Source organism: Diabrotica undecimpunctata, chromosome 1 (genome assembly GCF_040954645.1).
Source record: "Diabrotica undecimpunctata isolate CICGRU chromosome 1, icDiaUnde3, whole genome shotgun sequence".
In the NCBI taxonomy this organism is placed as follows: Eukaryota; Metazoa; Arthropoda; class Insecta; order Coleoptera; family Chrysomelidae; genus Diabrotica; species Diabrotica undecimpunctata.
Genome location: NC_092803.1, coordinates 94,158,163 through 94,178,908, shown reverse-complemented (window position 1 = coordinate 94,178,908; position 20,746 = coordinate 94,158,163). Strand labels below are relative to the sequence as shown.

The following is a 20,746-nucleotide window of genomic DNA, read 5'->3' as shown; positions in this document are numbered from 1 at the left end:
TCATTTTGAGTAATAAAACATACACATGTTTTAAAGGGACCTTACATTTATTATTACATATATTTTTAATTATTTATTAATAACAAATGGAATGAATGGACAAATTCACTGTCAAAATTATACAAAAATGCAACATTATAGAAATATACACAAAATTACAGATAAAAATATGAAAACTAGGTGAAGCAATTCAGGAGATTGATTATTTTATAAAAAACCTTAAAAATAAAGATTGAAAGGTAACTCTTCTGGTAAGAGAATCCAGATTCAAGAAATTGATTATACCAGAATAGAATATGGTCTACATAATTTAGAAAAACAGTAGATGCTTGTAGACAAGTAGTATAAATCTAATCGACATAAAAAATGTTTTTTTAATGCAATTATAACATAATCAGTGTAATTAGTAGAAATTGAACGACTAGACAGTAAACCATGCTGACCAGTATGAAGCTCTTCAATTTACTGTCAAAAAATCAATCAGTAAAGCCTCAAAAATTTTAGGAATAGCAGAAAGAATTATATTGGAATGATAATTAAGAATCAATGAGTTAAGGATAAAATCAATAAATAAATTGTGATGAAAAGTGACCTCAGTCAGATATATTAAAAATAAGCATAGAGGCCTAGAAAAGAATGCACAACTCCTTAAACATAAGTTAAGATATTCCGTCTAGATCAAGACCTTTCTTGGTATTAAGACACTGTAATCATGCTAGAATGTCACAAATTTTAATAGTTAAAGAGTGAATATGGCTGTGACTGATATGGGATCTTTGACTACACTTGTCTATACAGGAGAAAGAAGGATTGCGAGTACTGCTAAAGAAATGGCAAAATCGTTGAAACTGTGGCTCACTAAAAACAGAACCATTCAACTTTACTTATCCTTTCCCATTCTGATACAATTGTGTGGTAGGCAATTAAAATCAGACAAGTCAATTGTTGAGTTTTAAAGTTGAAATCATAAGTATGAAAAAGATCAATACTTAATATGGAACTTTGTCTATTTTATTTCAGCAGTAGATAACTTTTTAGGTACCTATTTTTAATAAATAAAAATGTCTCAAAAACTGACTGTCCCTTTCTGTTCACCAACCACACAATTTAACCATTACAAAATTATCATATACAACATGCAAATTAAATTTTATCTGCCCTCTCTTCAGATCTCCTCAAATATTTCATTATCAAGTTTCAATTGCCTTCCCCATGGCAATGCTGGTTTTGGAGTTTTTCCAAGCAGCATCTGAAAACAAAATTAATGTACATTCATAAATTGAACAAACTAATTTCAGATGTAGTTCATTATACTTTGCTTATTGTGAATAAATCATCATTCAAAGGCGTAAAATTAAACACATGAATTTCAATTGCTGTGGTTTTAATGAATCTCACCTGAACTGGAAGAATACCAACAAAACCATTGGTATTTATTTCTAATGACCAAATGAGCAGTAATTACACTTTGATACTTAAAAAACAAAAATAACAGTGTATAAATAAAATATAAGGCCAACAACAAACCTTCATCTCATATAGCTAGCTGTAGTTCTTAAAGCAATCTCATAGCCAGACCTGAAAATTTGTGAGTTGGTAAATTTTGCCATCTAAATTACATATAAGGCATAGTTAATGATATGCTTCATCAGCTATATGTGGCCACTTAAGCAATAGTGTAAATTACAAACCTATAAAGTTACAAACCTTTTAAAATCAGAGCTATATGTGTGTCTTCAAAAGCTTTATATTGATTTTTCCCTAGCCAACTATATTTTCGTTGAATTTTATTGATCAGCTTCTTAGGGCTTCTCCTAACAAATTCGTCTCATCAATTTTGGAAAGCTCATTATCCTAAAATATAAATCAACATGTAATAGTAATCTAACTACCCCATAAACTTGATCATCCATGCTTAATTATTTTAGCTTAAACTATCTAATAAAAAAACAGCCTCTGTTACAAAATCAATCAAACATTCATTTGCAAATTTTGGCTTCTCATAACCATGGTAAATGCCTATTCAACCTACAATTTTAGGATATACATATAAACAAATTACACAAACTAGGATAAAAATGACTACTAAAACTCTTTTTTAGTGGGATTTCATCAAAATTTACACAAATATAACATTGTTTTTTTGCCAAGATAAAAATACCTTTGAAATTTGAATCATGTGGATTAGAGTATTTGTTCTCTGGGTGAAGCAAGAAGGGTTCTAGCATCTGAAGGCAAATGAGAAAGATCAGGAACTTCTTTATGAATTTTTAATAAATCACCTAGTATTAACCTTTTCACTGCGGCTAGTTATAAAAGTAGTATGGTTTCTGGTACGGCTGTTTCATGCCCGTGCTGATCAACACGGTTGCCGCAGTCAGTCGATGAAGTACTATGGCGTATAAATACGGTTCGCGCAGTGTATCAATACAGTCTATTCAGGACTGTATTTACAATTTAGTAGAAATAACAACTATAAATTTGTTGTTAGATTTTTGAAAAATAAAAAAAAATTAAATGTACTGAAAAATTATCATTATTTTATTTATTATTAGTAATTGTAGCAACAAGGTAAAAAACTACAAACAAATGATACACAAAACATTCAAATGCAAAATATAAATAAAAGTTTTGACTACATTAAAAGAAAAATTTAAAATTTGTTATACAATGGTATTTTTCAAAACATGGCCTAATGCATAGAGACACATTACAGGCTATGCATTTTTTAGGTCTTTATCGAAGATTTTAATGTCAGTATTAGACCCAGTATAAATAAAAAAGTCCAAATTGTAGCCTGTCTCACAGTCACATAAAACGTGGAATTTAATTCCAAATATGTGCTGTTTAAATGCTAGCCTTCCCTTATAAAGCATCAAACTTTCGTTGATGCAAATGTTTCTGAATGGATACAGAAATCTACGAAAAACGGTCTTTAAATGGTCTATAACGATTTGCAGCTTAAAAAGGGAGTCTTGTTTGTCAACGGTATTGTTATCTGAAAAACTTAACAACGACAATGTAAGGAACGACAAAGCTAGAAAACAATACTCTTCATCCACATCAGTGTCTTTCCAATTTGTTGCGACAAGAGAATTTTGTTCAATATCACTATGTTCCACAACGAATTTGTAAAAATTGTTAATTTCAACAACCATTGATTTCATAAAAGCATTGTTTAAATAGAACTAGTTAGCCAACGCAATGTATAAATTTGTTTGATTCTAATTGAGACAGTCACTAGATGGCACCACTCTTTCTGTCTCAATAGATTTTAATATACCATTGTTTGTTTGATATACGTTATACTAGATGGTGCTATGTGAAAAAGTTAAAGACCAAACTTAACGTCCATTTTTGATCCATTGAATTAAATTCACCAGCGTTGCAATATTTCACTGACATAGTAGCAACAGATTTATTTACAAATAAACATGTAACAAAAAACAGACCTTGAATCACTTAAGATATTCATTTAAAATAGAGTTATTACTATCAACTAGTAAATATCGTGTCAACTAAAATTGTACATAAATGTACTGTGGCTTCTAAATCTTCCTATATCTAAATAAGTTTAAAGAATTTAAATATTTTATTTTATGTGGAAGTGTATTACAAAAATTTGGTCCGAGGTAAGTAAAACATTTTAATTCTGTGTGTTTAAAACAAAAAACATTTGTATGAGAAATGAACAAATTAGGTATTTAGAAATAAATTTTAGCGGATAATACATACATTCGATAATATTTGAAAAAAAAGATTTTAAATTAAAATAATGTTACTTCCATAATAAATAAATCGTTTTTTACAGATGGCTGGAAATATTTGTTGTTATTACAAATGTGGTTTATCATCATACAAAATTCATGGTTTAAGAATGTTCAGATTTCCGACAAAAAATCTTTCGGCTTGTCAAACATGGATATTACACTCTGGTAAGTAAATAGAAACTTTTTTTATATTCTTTTATTTTACACCGTTTCCGTTACGTAATTAACTTAAAAAAATGTTTATTTTTTTTTTCATTCATCATTTTAATTTTACGTTTTCGTTGGTATTATAATAAGTAGAAATAAGTTCATCTTTATCGGAGAACTAATTTATACACCAGTCCATCTGTAAAAAAATCATTGATTACACGTAAAAATCTTATAAAGATATTTGAAGGTTCTAAAAGATATACGAGTGTTAGTTAATAATAAATCTGTGAAGACACACAGGTATTTTGGTTTGTTTTTGTTTAAACAATTTTAAAAAGTGAGAGGTCATTCTTTTGCTTAATAAAACGTTTTTTATCCAGTTTTATCCAAAACGGAGCTCAGATGGTTCTCCATTCTACTTTTCCGAAGAGGTATTTTACGAGTACCATCATTTTAACGGGTTATAAATTTTTACTTCTTTACCGCATATGCCATCTGTAAGCTGGATCGCACAATTCAGATCTTTATTTAGAGTCCCTTCAATTTTCATCTTTTACTGTTAATAGACAATGGAAGTATGATTTTAAGAATAAAATGCTTTGGTTTTAAATATAAAATGCTCTCTTGGCTCGTAATGGTCATAGAAGATTCTTTTTTTTTTAGGAAGTGTGTTTTTCATCAGTTTTTCATTAGCCTCTATATAAGTTTGTGGCATAAACGATATCAAAGATATAAATGTTTATAAACAGATTAAATAACCTATAAACTATTTGCTCTGATTGACATTTAGCGCACTGTAATAACTTATTAATTTCCATAATTTCAAGGAGCTATGTTATATGTTTTTGCACAAAAAAGAGTTATTTTAATTTATAAATAACTGCAAAAATAAGTTTTTTTGCAACTATTTCGATTAATAGTTTCTTGTATTTTAATTTAGATACTCTCAAAAGTTACATTACTTTTTATGATCTACAACTCTAAAAAAGCTGAAAAAATCTTAAACAGATATTTAAAGTCTCTAAAAGGTACATGAGGGGTAGCTGATGACAATTATGTGAAGACTTTAGCTAATTTTGCTTTGCTTTTTTTTTAAACAATCGTAAAAAGTGAAAAAAGTTTATGCGCATAAAACGTTAAAATAAAAGTTATAGATCATAAAATGTTCTCTAATATTGATATTTTTATAATTAAAATACATAAAGAATTGACCGAGATAATTTAAAAACCCTTATTTTTAAAGTATAATTTATAAATGTTAATAACTTTCTTTTTGCATAACGATATGTAATACAACTATTTAAAATTATGGCAGTTAATGAGTTTTTAAAGTGTGCTAAATGTCATACAGAACGACCATACAGTTTATGAGTTATTCAATTTGTTTATCCAGGAGACCGATTATTTAAACAACTGTACTTGTCCAAACAGTTACTCTAGGGATATTTTGTAAATAGCAATCGATTTTTTATGGCTTCGTTTTAAACTATTTAAAAAAAAACATCAAGAATATAATAGATTTGTTTTTAAAAATCAGTTTGAATAGTAACAAATTTTTAGCATATAAAAATTTCTAATAACTTTGACTTTTTTATGTCATACACTTGTATGTAGGCTCAATATAAAGCTAATAAAAAAAAACGTTAAAAAAAACCAAAACCTTCTATGGCCCAGAGAAAATCAAATAGCATTTTTTTTCTTGTTTAAGAAATTGCAAATATTTTCATTGTTTATTAACATTAAGAGCTGAAAATTGAACATTGTAAAAGAATATCTAATTTTTATAATTCGATTTATCGATAGCATACACAGTGAAGAAGTAAATTAGTTTTGAAACATTAAAATAATGGTACTCGTAAAATATCGCCACAGAAAAATGCAAGGGAGATCTGTCCGCTGCAATATCTCAGCTTGTTTCTTGTTAGTGGTTATAGAAAGTTCTGTTTTTTTTTTTAAATTGTGCTTTTACGCCAGCTTTTGATTGAGCCTACGTACAGCCGTATGACATGAAAAATATCAAAAGTAGTATAAATGTTTAGAAGCTAAAAAGCACTTTTGCAAACCGTTTTTTTAATAATAAGTTTAATAAAATGGTGAAGTTTATAAATAAAGCTTCAAATAATCGATTCAAAAAACATCAAATAACTGTCAAAGGTTAAACACCCTTGTTAAAGTTCCTAATGGATTTTAAAGAATTAAACAGTGTTAAACAGATAAATTAATTCATCGACGAGTTAACAATACGAAGCGAAGTTCTTTAATCACAATGTGATAAGAAGACGAGTATCAAATTTGGTTTTATATTTCAATAGTCGAATTTAATTGTGGCTATATTGGTTTAATTAAAGAAAACCAGAGAAAATCCCAAGAAATAGGTGAGATCCTTTTTTTCTTTCTTTCCAGTTTGGGAGAGGGTCCTTTAGGTACTCACGTTTAGGTATTGTGTTACGGTCTGGGTAACCAGAACTACACATCATGAACAGTAATTAAATATTTACATTTACACAAAACAACTCCAGTTTCAACCCAAAATCATATGTCGTTGCCGCAGTCTCTAGACCTCCTTCCCGTTCGTTTTCTAAAAGGGGACAAGTTATTGTCATGCACTCCATTTTGAATACTGTTTTATTTGAATATATTAAAGAAATTGGTAAAATAGTTTATCCAAAAAATATTACTTTTAAATCTCGCATTTCGAATAATCGAATCTACATTTTCCTCACTTCTACTGACATCGTTGATCAACTAATACACCGAACGTCATAATTAATTTCACCGTCATCTTTATCTGCAGGCTTCTTTCTGCGACCAAAAGAATCCTTATTTCAAATGTATCTCCTTCCATCCCGCATTCACTAATCGAACAGTCCCTAAGAAATACGGAACATCAGATGATCAATAGGCATATATCATGAGTTTTCTGCTCTTTGTATATTTTTACTTCATCTTTTGCCAAATTTAGACACGATATTTAATTAAGTAAGAAAACTTTATGTACTTCAAATACTAGCCCAAGTCTAGTTTAAAAAAAAAATTGTTAATAAAAAATAACCTTAAAATATCCAATCCCTATTTTAATCAAAAGGTTATACTTGATAAAATAAAAGTTTTGGAACAAATCTGGACCTAACCATATATTATACTCTTTTCTTCCTTCACCCTTTCCTTATTCATCCTTAGTTTCACAAGATACCAATTATCCGAACTCTTTTATAAACTATTTCGAACTAAAAGCTGCACTCAAATCCTATAAATTTACAAAAATTAGGGTTTTCTAGAATTATCTTGAAAAATTTCTCGAAAATTCCTTAGGCACCAACGACCCTCTAAATGAAGCCAGTAAATTTACCACTGATATACCGCTGACAATCGTTAATGAAAGATCTTGCCCCAATCTATACTAATATAAAAGAAAAATCATTACAAAAAAAATTTTTGTTAAAATCCATTATAAAAGGTATATAAATTAAAAAACCCAAATGGGCTATGTCATGAAGACAAAAGGTTTTTGGAATCTATATTCCATCATCGGTGTCTAGGTGAACATGTTTTGAGCCGCTAAATATCTGGGTAAAAACCCGTTAAAAGTTATATGTTACAATTTAGTTTACATTATTTAGTCTTATATATTAGGATGTTAAAGCTACCAGTGGATATAATAACATGGCAAATGGCAACATGGTCCCAACCTCATATAAACTTATACAAAGTGTAGTAAATCTACTTCAAGATAAATCTAACGAACTAGGATTATCACTTACTGAGAACAAAACCAAATTAGTAAAATTTTCCAGAAGAATTTTCACTCCCTTCACCAAAATTTTATTTAACAATTCTCTACTTTCTGCTGTTAATTAATGTAAAATTCTCGGTTTTATGTTTGACTCCAGATTAAATTGAAAGAGTCAAATCTCTGAACTTAAAATCAATTGTTTTAAAAGTTTGTTTGTTTGTTTTAAAACCCTCAGTCATCTTCAATGGGGTGCCGATAAAACTTCTTCTAGGTCTGAGCGCTTTTCGCTTTAGTCCTATTGAGAGTGTATACCGTGAATCTAATGAACTTTCTCCTACCCTAAGACGATAATCACTTCTACTTTCGTATGCAGCATCAACATCCGCAAATCCATTTAATCCCGTTCATTCCCTAATTGCCACAATGGCGTCTTCTTCCACTAACAATAACCAACACCTTATCATAAAACCTATACCTCAATTAATTTGTCCACTACTTAAAAATATTGACCTTTTTCAGACTAGTTCATTTCCTCTAACTTTACTTCCCCTCTGGGCTAAAGATCTCCCTTCAATATATACCTCACTCACCATTTTTAACAAACTTGAATCTTGTAACCTTCTTATAAAGAAAGCATTTTTAGAATTTAATTTTCTATACAGATGCTTCTAAAACTACCACTGGTATTGGTTGCGCAGTAACCACTAAACATGAACTTGTAAGATCATCTCGGTTACCCTTAATATGCAACGTTTGCACAGGTGAACTATATAGTATTCTGTTGGCTTTTAAATGCATCTCCCATCAAAACAGACATATTGCCATTTGTTCAGATTAACTTTCATATATCCATTTAGTCAATACAATTTTCACTGACCACCTATTAGTTCAAAACATTCATGACATATACCAAAATCTCTCTGCTTACGATGTAAGTCTCTCTCATATGGCTGCCTTCTCACACCGGAACTACTGGTAATAAAACAGCAGATAATTTTGCCAAAGAAGCTATCACAATTCAACTAGCTAACGAATCTCGAAATTCGTTTTGAAAAAGTCAGTAGAGGATATTTGACAAAACTTATAGCAAAAGAGCAAAACAACTTTTCATAAACTTCAATCTTTTATTGGTCATCTCTCGCTAGACTTCATAACTAGAAGAGATTCATTGACTATTAGAAGACTACGAATCAACCATACCAAACTTACCGACTACAAACAATTCACCAACCTGTATAAAGCACTGGACTTGAAACCTTCTCTAAGGAACTAGAGAATCACCTACCTCTTCCTCAACTGTAAATTGTATATGTTGATTATGATTGTTGAAAATGTTGACTATTTCATTAATTTTGTGCTTAGGAAGTGCCAAAACTAAATCATCTACATATCTTTTAATAAAAGGAATGAAAAAAGTGTAATTGTTGATACAATCACTGATAACATCATCCATGACTAGATCCCATAGGACTATAAAAAATTTGTTTTTGGTAGTGATATGGGATCTTTTTTTTTCCTAATATTGTTCTGAAGCTATTTTCTTGTGACATTTTAAATTAATTACTATTTAAATGGGAATAAGCCACAATTAAAGGTTAAAATACGTTTATTGACGTTTCAATTTCCACTTCGGAAATCGTTCTAAAAAACAAACATGTTTGAGAACGATTTCCGAAGTGGAAATTGAAACGTCAATAAACGTATTTTAACCTTTAATTGTGGCTTGTTCCCATTTAAATAGTAATTAATTTCTTTTTTTTCCTATCTAAAAATTTTTTTTCTTACTCTTATATAATATATATATATATATATATATATATATATATATATATATATATATATATATATATATATATATATATATATATATATAGATATAAACATATATTGGCATAACTGCCAAGTTATCTATATCTTAAATACAGAACTTATTTTTTTAATTTATTGTGCAGAAAGTTGCTTTTTTTTAGTTGTGTTAATAATAATATTGTTGTAGGTAATGCTGCATTGGAAAGTCTGGAGCTACCCGATTTAAAAAAAAATCTATGCAGTAAGCATTTTGACCAAAAATATCTAAATGCAAAATATTTACCCAGTACTGCTATACCAAAAAAATATAGTGAGGTAGAAGAGGAAGGTTCGTTAACGACACCACGCGTTTTTCATACGTATTCAATAGAAAAACAACCATCAACCAGTGCCAATACTGTTTCGCACAGTGGTAATTCTGAACTTGACGATTTTGTTGATGAGCTTTTTAGATATGCCGTTATCACCATTGGTCAAGAAAAAAAGATTTCATAATTATCACACACTTTAAAGGAGATTACATTCATCTCGAATACGGATTAATCTTCTTAAAACTCGCATAACAGCACTAAAAAAAGAGACTGGTTAAGATTAGGACAAAATCTGTACAAACTGCACGAAAGCCACAAACTCAGTTTTCTGCTGCAGTTTTTCTTGAACACTTTGCTATCATAACGTTTGTTGGACTTGATACCATTGTAGTTAAACATCGATCTAATATTTTTAAACTAGTATTTCTGGTTCATACATAGATCCAACTCATACATTGCTTATTTTAGTTCATGCAAACAATGTTACAATCGATTTCTATAACTGTTAATGTAAACAATTTTGTTTTGTTTTTTTACCTTGATTTATTATTTTGTTAATATTGTCTATGGTGTAGATATTAGAATTTTCATAAGTGTTATCTAACTATTAAAATAACGCGAATTTAATTTTTGCATAAACAGTCATATCGGGCGAGTTGATTGAAAAAAACATTCTCATTTATGTAAACAGAAATACAAAAATGGTGTGTATATTATAAAATACATAAATAAATAAAATAAAGGGTACTATTTATTAAAGTTTTGTTAATTATTATTCCTTTTATTCCAACACATAGATTAATTTGTCCCTAAATATGTGTTGCCTCTTGTTGTGGCATATAGATCTGTTTATTTGTTTCAAAACCATTATCAAAAAACCATACCCATAAATTTACTATATTTTCAAACGTCATTTTAAAGATTAAAAGATTGAAAATTTAATTTTCTCAAAACATACATAAAACCATTGTTTAAAAAGATTTTTTTTTAAACAATGATAAAACTCAAGTCTTGACTAAAAAATAAACCTCCGCATGAGTGTTCTAAGACGATAGCAGTCGAGTCTATTTCAATTAAATATTTAATCCTTTGCTAACAAATCATATAACCAAATTAAATATCTGGTAAACTAATGAAAATCAAAAAAAGGCAGCATTTAACTGCTTCATTTAAATAGATTACTAACCGGTTTAGATTTATCAAGTCTCAAAGTAGAAAAACAATTTGAAATATTCGCTCGAAATAGTCAAGTTATGTTTCACAAAACGCATACAACGATAATAACAATAAGCATTTTATTAAAATCTTATATTTTCTTCACAATCTGGCACCCGTGTACAGGTTTGCATAAGTTATCAGACAGGTAAAAATATACTCGAATAGAATCCTGCTGAGAATTAAGTTTCTGTTAATAGTTTTTTAAATTTATGACTAGAGGCCGCCATATGACGGCAGAATAAAAATCAAACGTTTGTTCCATAAAGATTGTCTAACTAGTCCTATTTAAACAATGATAAAAGTCAAAGAAAAAAATGTTTTGAAACTACTTAAAACACTTGGACTACTTTTTAAATATTCATTCAAACACTATGATGTATTGTCATTAAAATTATGAACAGTTGGTTGTAGATCTCCCTTTTCCCATTTATATAACGGAATCTTTTCATATTTACGACGTTTAGATTGTTGAAGAGAAGAGAGATTCCAAAGTAAAGCACTATTTTCACTAACTTGTGCTGATGATAGTAGAGTCTCTTCATTATCATTTTCTTATCCAGATTAATCACTTTCTGCATCAGATTCTTCAAGAATACACTCATTCTCACTGTCACTTTCAATTAAAATTTCATATAGTTCACTTTCGCTAAGATATTTGCGTATACGCGCCATTTCACTCAGCAATTGCTTTTATTAGTCAATAATGTATAAGAAATCTAAATTTAAGAAGCACCCACTTATTTTTATAAAAAAATACACTACTAGTACAGAATGGTGTACAACACTATGATCATAATAGAAATAGACGCTGCACGCAAACCGGAGGAGAGATGCAGAATTCATTTGTGCCTTAAAAGAAATAATCTTAACATTATCAAGTCTGTAGTTTACGTCTTCTTTGAATATTCATAAAATATTATTATCCTAAAAGGTTTTTCAAATGGTCAAGTATTATAAATTCTTTATATTATAGAACTAATCCAAAAAATATGGCTTCTCATAACCATGGTAAATGCCTATTCAACCTACAATTTTAGGATATACATATAAACAAATTACACAAACTAGGATAAAAATGACTACTAAAACTCTTTTTTTAGTGGGATTTCATCAAAATTTACACAAATATAACATTGTTTTTTTGCCAAGATAAAAATACCTTTGAAATTTGAATCATGTGGATTAGAGTATTTGTTCTCTGGGTGAAGCAAGAAGGGTTCTAGCATCTGAAGGCAAATGAGAAAGATCAGGAACTTCTTTATGAATTTTTAATAAATCACCTAGTATTAACCTTTTCACTGCGGCTAGTTATAAAAGTAGTATGGTTTCTGGTACGGCTGTTTCATGCCCGTGCTGATCAACACGGTTGCCGCAGTCAGTCGATGAAGTACTATGGCGTATAAATACGGTTCGCGCAGTGTATCAATACAGTCTATTCAGGACTGTATTTACAATTTAGTAGAAATAACAACTATAAATTTGTTGTTAGATTTTTGAAAAATAAAAAAAATTAAATGTACTGAAAAATTATCATTATTTTATTTATTATTAGTAATTGTTTGTTTGTTTATTTTTAACAGATCACTTGGTACTGGTAGCTTTCCCAGTCTCTGGAAGAAAAGTTTTTTAAAGCCGATTTTTAAATCGGGTGCAAGGAACGATATATCAAACTATCGAGCTGTCTGTAATCAGTCAGAGCTGCCCAAGTTGCTTGATTGTTTGGTTAGTAAGAAACTGACATGGAGTTTTAGAAGCATTTTTAATCCTGAACAATTTGGCTTTATGAGAGGGAGGTCAACAGATGCCAACCTAGTTTTGTATGTGAATCATATATACAACAGCTTTGAAGAGGGAGTCCAGGTTGACTCAATCTATACTGACTTTTCCAAAGCATTTGATCGGGTAAACCATGGGGTTCTCTTACAAAAACTAAGAGCTTTGGGTATTTTGGATCCCCTTCTTCAGTGGATTACAGAATTTGTTAGTGGCCGTACGCAGGCAGTTAACTTGGGAAGTGACACTTCAATTGAAATAACAGTTCCATCGGGCGTGCCACAAGGCTCCCATTGTGGCCCTGTTTTGTTTTGTTTGTTTCTGGTTGATTTAGTACAACAAATCAAAAATTGTAGTGTTCTTATGTTTGCTGACGATGTAAAACTGTTTAGAAAAATTCAATCCTGGAATGATGCTGCTATATTACAGGAAGATCTTAAATCGTTTTATGATTGGTGCACTTTAAACAAAATGTCACTCAATATAAACAAATGTCATAAAATGACATTCTCAAGGCAAAGAAATCCAATTGAATTTGTTTACTACATAAATAACTTGCCATTAGCCTCGAAAAATGAAGTATTAGATTTGGGAATCTGGTTAGACACCAAACTGTCATTCTCAAGCCACATCAACCAAGTAACAAATAGAGCGATGAAAGTGCTGGGATTTATCCAACGCACATCAGTGGACCTGTCTTTGTTTACATTTAGAAAACTTTATTGTGGTCTCGTTAGACCCATTCTGGAGTTTGGATCAGTTGTATGGTCCCCATCATACCACTGTTACATTCAACAGATTGAAAGAGTCCAGAATAAATTTCTGAGGGTAGCAGCCTATAAGAGTGGATACAGGAGAGAGGAATACAACTATCAGTGGGTAAGAGATAGTCTTAACTTACCAACACTTGAGTCAAGGAGGACATTGTTAGATTTATGTTTCTTACACAAAGTTATCAATGCTTTTATAGATTGTCCTCAACTCTTATCGCTTGTTAGTCTTAAAGTTCCTAGTAGAAGCAACAGACAATCAGAAATCTTTTCAGTGCCATTTCACCACACTAATTATGGTATCAATGAACCAACTACACGATTGGTCCGGAGTGCTAATAGCCTACCAAGACAAATGGATATTTTTGACTCCAAAATTAGTTTGTTTAAAAAACAACTAAAAAGTATCTTACAATAAGTTTGTTGTACATCTATATTATTCTTATATGTTTGTATTATTCTGAGGTGTTTGTTATTTTAATAATTTATTGTTGTTAAGGTGTAACTTTGTAAAACTTGTGATTGTTATTTTAATAATTTATTGATTGTAAGATGTAACTTTGTAAAAATTGTAAGTAAATGGATGCCGTATATAAATAAATAAATAAATAAATAATTGTAGCAACAAGGTAAAAAACTACAAATAATGATACACAAAACATTCAAATGCAAAATATAAATAAAAGTTTTGACTACATTAAAAGGAAAATTTAAAATTTGTTATACAATGGTATTTTTCAAAGCATGGCCTAATGCATAGAGACACATTACAGGCTATGCATTTTTTAGGTCTTTATTGAAGATTTTAATGTCAGTATTAGACCCAGTATAAATAAAAAAGTCCAAATTGTAGCCTGTCTCACAGTCACATAAAACGTGGAATTTAATTCCAAATATGTGCTGTTTAAATGCTAGCCTTCCCTTATAAAGCATCAAACTTTCGTTGATGCAAATGTTTCTGAATGGATACAGAAATCTACGAAAAACGGTCTTTAAATGGTCTATAACGATTTGCAGCTTAAAAAGGGAGTCTTGTTTGTTAACGGTATTGTTATCTGAAAAACTTAACAACGACAATGTAAGGAACGACAAAGCTAGAAAACAATACTCTTCATCCACATCAGTGTCTTTCCAATTTGTTGCGACACGAGAATTTTGTTCAATATCACTATGTTCCACAACGAATTTGTAAAAATTGTTAATTTCAACAACCATTGATTTCATAAAAGTCAAAGAAAAAAATGTTTTGAAACTACTTAAAACACTTGGACTACTTTTTAAATTTTCATTCAAACACTATGATGTATTGTCATTAAAATTATGAACAGTTGGTTGTAGATCTCCCTTTTCCCATTTATATAACGGAATCTTTTCATATTTACGATGTTTAGATTGTTGAAGAGAAGAGAGATTCCAAAGTAAAGCACTATTTTCACTAACTTGTGCTGATGATAGTAGAGTCTCTTCATTATCATTTTCTTATCCAGATTCATCACTTTCTGCATCAGATTCTTCAAGAATACACTCATTCTCACTGTCACTTTCAATTAAAATTTCATATAGTTCACTTTCGCTAAGATATTTGCGTATACGCGCCATTTCACTCAGCAATTGCTTTTATTAGTCAATAATGTATAAGAAATCTAAATTTAAGAAGCACCCACTTATTTTTATAAAAAAATACACTACTAGTACAGAATGGTGTACAACACTATGATCATAATAGAAATACGACGCTGCATGCAAACCGGAGGAGAGATGCAGAATTCATTTGTGCCTTAAAAGAAATAATCTTAACATTATCAAGTCTGTAGTTTACGTCTTCTTTGAATATTCATAAAATATTATTATCCTAAAAGGTTTTTCAAATGGTCAAGTATTATAAATTCTTTATATTATAGAACTAATCCAAAAAATATGTTTTGACAACAATAAGTCTTTCATTTCGGTTCAACTTGAATAATATTAAAATATGTATTTAGATCGTAAATTTCAGGTAGTAAATAAAAATAATTTAACAATACCCTACAATATGACAAGCTGTCTCGAACAGTCTTTACTATTAGCTAATTAATGCAATAGATAATAAAATTATTTCAATTTGAATACTTCTTACCTGTTAACCATTCTGTGAAATGTGATAACAATTCTATTGTATTTACTAAAACTCATAATTCGACAGTTTTTTTCCTTTTTTTCAAATAGGTTTACCAACAGCTGTAATTCACACAATTAAATTCTTAAAGAAAAGAAATTAAATTACGCTGCTAAAAACTATCGTACATAAATACGGCGAAAGGGAATCGTAAGATTTTACAAGTAAATCCCTGTAGTGCGTGCCTGTGTAAAAACGTGCGGATTTGTACGGCTCCCGCAGTGAAGTATAAAATTTTTAAATGTATTGTAAATTTTGATATAACATGCTTAACTCTTTTCTATAGGCAACATACAATACGTAAGCAGTATCTGATTCATACGGTTTCCGCAGCGAATGCCGAAAAAGGGTACGCGTATTTAGCCGGTTCCCGTTGTACGGGCACGAAATTATTTTACGTTTACGTGTATATCCGGTTCCCGCAGTGAAAAGGTTAAAGGACAAAGTCCAGTTGCATAACTTATTGGAAAAATTAAAAACATCTCGATAAGGTTCTCCAGAATTCTCGTTACAACCATATTTAGACCCTTCTTCAGTTTCATTGAAAGAAGAACTTTGTAAATGATCACCAGAACGGTCGTTCACGTGGTAATTTGGATTATTTTCGGTACTTAACATAAAAAGTTAAATCGGAAGTATTATAACCTGAACTATTTGAACTGCCCTCTCATCAAAATGATCAGTTAAGGATTCCGAAGAAAGGTTTGAAGGAGATGGAATATCGGGGATATTAATAATTTCAACAATATTATCTACGTTTTTCGTACCCATTCTCTGTTGATGACGCTTAGAAACAAATCGGTTTCTTTTAAACATAACTAATTTTAGAAAAAATTACACTTACCTTTTTGAAATAAAATAAAAACCAAACTCGGAAGTAACCTAACAAATGGTACCAAACCTTTAACGATATACCACAGTATAGACAACAACCAGTATTCCCACTCCGCTTTGGCGCGAAAGTTCGCGCATTTTACTCGCGCAGACAGCGACGCCATTTTCTCTGGACTCCGAAAAATTTGACGGCTCTCATTGGTCATTGGCCATTGTCATTTGTCATAGATAAATAATATAGAGGCCATTGTATTTGTTTACTTTTTGTGTATTTATAGATACAAATAAACTTTATACATTTTTTATTTCGCAATTACGTTGTATAAGTACGTCGATATGTACAAAAATAAAAACAAAAAGCCTTGCCACACTTGTGCAGCTACAAAGTGTTGTAATAATTCTAGGAAAAGTATTGTTTTCTTTCCAAAAGATGTTAATAGGTGAGTGTTAAATTAGGATTAAAATTGTGTATTACAGATGTTAAGATGTTATATTATTTATTAACGTTTCATCGTGTATTAAAAAAATGTTTGTATTTAGGCAAAAATTTGGTTAATGGCATGTGGACGAGAAGATTTATTGGATAAGGCAGAACGTTTACATAGAAGTCATCGTCTTTATGGTACTCATTTCGACAATAAGATGTTTCTGAATGATATGAGAAATCGATTACAACCTTCTGCAGTTCTCACAAACTTTCCTTTAACAGAGGGCTCATCAACTTTTGATCATACTTATTCTGCAGTAGTCCAAAACATGTCTTCCAAGATGTCCTATTAATGAAGGTAAATAAAATAAATAATTAAGATGTAACACATATGTAAGCTTTCTCTTTTTCTTTTAGAAGTAGTGAAAAGTTCAGCTATGGATATAGAGAAAAATGTTAGTATTAAACATAAACCATCCACTATAACTGTACTTCAGGATATTACTATTACTCCTGGTAAAAACAACATATTCCATGGAGAACCTGAACATGTAACTACACTTCCAGTAACATCAAGTTCAACTCAAGTGTCACAACAATTATCAATAAATACTCCCCGAAAAAATGTATTATGAAGTACAGTTATACAATTAAGGAAGAAAAACCATTATTTAAAAAATAAACTTCAGAAGTTACAGTCTACAGAAAAGAAGTATATTGACAATTGAAAAATTGAAATTTTATAACCTATTTGTGTGGATATTTCATAAAAAAATGTTTAAGAATTCCATAGTTGTGAAATATGTGGCATATACTCAAAAAGTGTAACCAATTTGTGAGATACTATTGTATATTCATATTTAACGGATATGAAAATAGAACTGGTGAGACATATGGTAATCTAAAAATGCCTACTGGTGATTTTATTAACTTTATTAGTATACTTGACTGTCTCTTTCACAAGAATTTTGACATATTAGCTGTACAGCCGAATATTATTAAAACATATGTTTCTCTATTTAGTTCAATAAATTTTAGCCACCCTTGTGAACAATTTCCACTAAAATATTGTAGAACTTTATTTAGCTGTGTACGTTTGTACTATTCATTAAAATTCATGAAGAGAAATTTGAAACCGAAAAACATGAAAATATTACCAAAAGAAAAAATAATAAATTGATTATTTGGAAACATCAATAAAGCATTATTTACTTATTTATAACAATATATAAAGTCAAAATACTCTTTTTTTATTACAGTGATCAGATAATATCGATTAATAATTAATATACCTATTTAGGGGTTTTCTTCACATTATCTTATGTTTTTAGTGAGATGTAACTAAAATATCTGATCATATTCCATAAAAATGTATTGAGTATTACTTCTAATTAATTATATTGACATTAATCAAGATCAAGTAAACAAAAATGTAAAATATCATTCAAAATCACATTTGAACAAAAGCAATTAATTATAGAATAATCCATACTCCTAAATTGCTTTAGCTAATTTCTTTTCATATTCCTTCCCGTTCACTTCTTCAGAATTTACATTTCCATATATCTCATCGCAGAACTAATTATGGTTCAAATATAGGTATGATCTGACTTCTCATACATGCAAACCAGTGCTCATGAGATATAATTTGTTTAACTTCTGAAATTTTAAACTACAAAATGATACTTTGTAAACTTAATGTGTACTTGTTTTATACATGTATATTTGATTTTTATCTGTAATTGTATTTATCTACAATGTATTTTTGTCTAATTTTGACAGTGGGTCTGTCACCTTTGTTATTATTAAATAAACAAATAAATGTAATATCTAATGCAACATGTAATAATAAATGAAGTTCATTTAAAAATTTATTTTTTATTTCCACTAATACATTCTTACCATTAACAGGATGACGCTACTTTTAGCACTTTGTACGATTCCGTTAGACGTCTAATGTACATCAACAAGGATTGTAAGAAAAAACTCAAAGAAAAATTGTGCTATGAAGTACAGTTATAAAATTATGGAAGGAAAACCATTATTTAAATAAAAAATTCAGAAAACATTCTGTACATTCTACAGAAAAGAAATGTGTCGATAATGTGACAATTGAAGACTACATGGCACTTACATCTAAATTTTGTCCTTCGTTAAATTTAGCTAATTTCATAAATGTTCAAATTTTACAGTCTAGAAAAAAGGCAAGAGGTAGAAGATTCAGTAATCAGTTTAAACAGGATGTCTCTTAATGTACTTCAAGGGGCCAAAAGTTTTACAAAAATGTTTTGTGTAGCAAATTTTGTTTACCCAGCCCTAATATATTATTTAAAAATAATATACCAGACAGCTACTCAAAAAGTGTAACTAATTTATCGGCTAAAACTGTATATCAATATGTTAATGTATATAAAAATAGAACTGGTGACACATTTGGTAATCTAAAAATCCCTACTGGTGATTCTGCTGACTTTATAAGTAGGTATACTTGACATTCTCTTTCAAAAGAATTTTGACATATTAGCTGTAAAGCCGAATATTATTAAAACATGTTTCTCGACTTAGTACCATAACTTTTAGTCACCTTTTAAACAAAGTCCACTCAAATATTGTACAACTTTATTTAGCCGTGTACGTTTGTACTATTTATTAAAATTCAATAACAGAAATTTCCCTACTCAAAAATATGAAAACAAAACTAAAAGAAAAAATAATAAAATGATTATTTGGAAACATCAATAACACATTATTTAATCGTTTATATCGAAATAACAAGTCAAAATAGTCTATTACAATGAACAGGTAAGATCAATCACTAATCAATATACATATTTAGGAGTTTTGTTCACATCCTCTTGTGTTTTTAGTGAGATATAATTAAAATATATTAACTGATTTCAAACTCTGTATTTGAATTTTGAAATGAAACTTTGCATTTTATTCTACTTTATAACCATACAGCTTTAAAACTAGCATATTTATTAAAAACTGTTGCATAACTCTCCATTTGATTTTTTTTTTGATAGTGTATAAGACAGTTCTGTAACAAATAGTTGTGAAACTTTAGAAAACAAAATCATAAATACAACGCAAAACAATTTTAGGTTTTTTTTTTTTTAATTTCTCGAAGAATGAAAGAGTAGCAAGAAGAGTTTTGAAATTGGTTGAAATTAAAATCAATTTTGTTAAATAAATCAAAGTCGGCTCTGTCGCGTCCATATGTGCAGGGCCAGTCCACGGTTTTCGTCCAGAAAATATGGCGTCAAGGTCACCGAATTTTGTCTAAAAAGATCAAAGGTACCGCGGTAGAGTGAGAATACTGGTTGTTATCTATACTGTGGTATAGACAACCAGTATTCCCACTCCGCTTTGGCGCGAAAGTTCGCGCATTTTACTCGCGCAGAGAGCGACGCCATTTTCTCTGGACTCCGAAAAATTTGACGGCTCTCATTGGTCATTGGCCATTGTCATTTGTCATAGATAAATAATATAGAGGCCATTGTATTTGTTTACTTTTTGTGTATTTATAGATACAAATAAACTTTATACATTTTTTATTTCGCAATTACGTTGTATAAGTACGTCGATATGTACAAAAATAAAAACAAAAAGCCTTGCCACACTTGTGCAGCTACAAAGTGTTGTAATAATTCTAGGAAAAGTATTGGGTAATTATTTAGTAAGCCGGAACGCCTTTAAAATGCCAAATTTTTTGTGGACTTAGCTGAAAAAGTGAAAAAAACCTCAAATTTTAATGTTTTCTTTGCTTTAAACTAGTAAAAGTGCCCAAATAATC

At 29.7% G+C, this 20,746-nt stretch overlaps 2 long non-coding RNA genes across 2 annotated transcripts; one reads left to right on the top strand and one right to left on the bottom strand.

The window, feature by feature from the left end:
- Window positions 1-16,606, bottom strand: LOC140451547 (uncharacterized). The gene is made up of 4 exons (XR_011952077.1): window positions 16,534-16,606; window positions 1,708-1,854; window positions 1,528-1,578; window positions 1-1,249 (listed from the first exon to the last, which is right to left on the bottom strand). It is a non-coding gene; the product is annotated as an uncharacterized lncRNA (long non-coding RNA).
- A 6-nt stretch (window positions 16,607-16,612) lies between these two features.
- LOC140451540 (uncharacterized) lies at window positions 16,613-20,284 on the top strand. Its single transcript, XR_011952073.1, has 3 exons — window positions 16,613-16,963; window positions 17,064-17,308; window positions 17,368-20,284. It is a non-coding gene; the product is annotated as an uncharacterized lncRNA (long non-coding RNA).
- The last annotated feature ends 462 nt before the right edge of the window (window positions 20,285-20,746 follow it).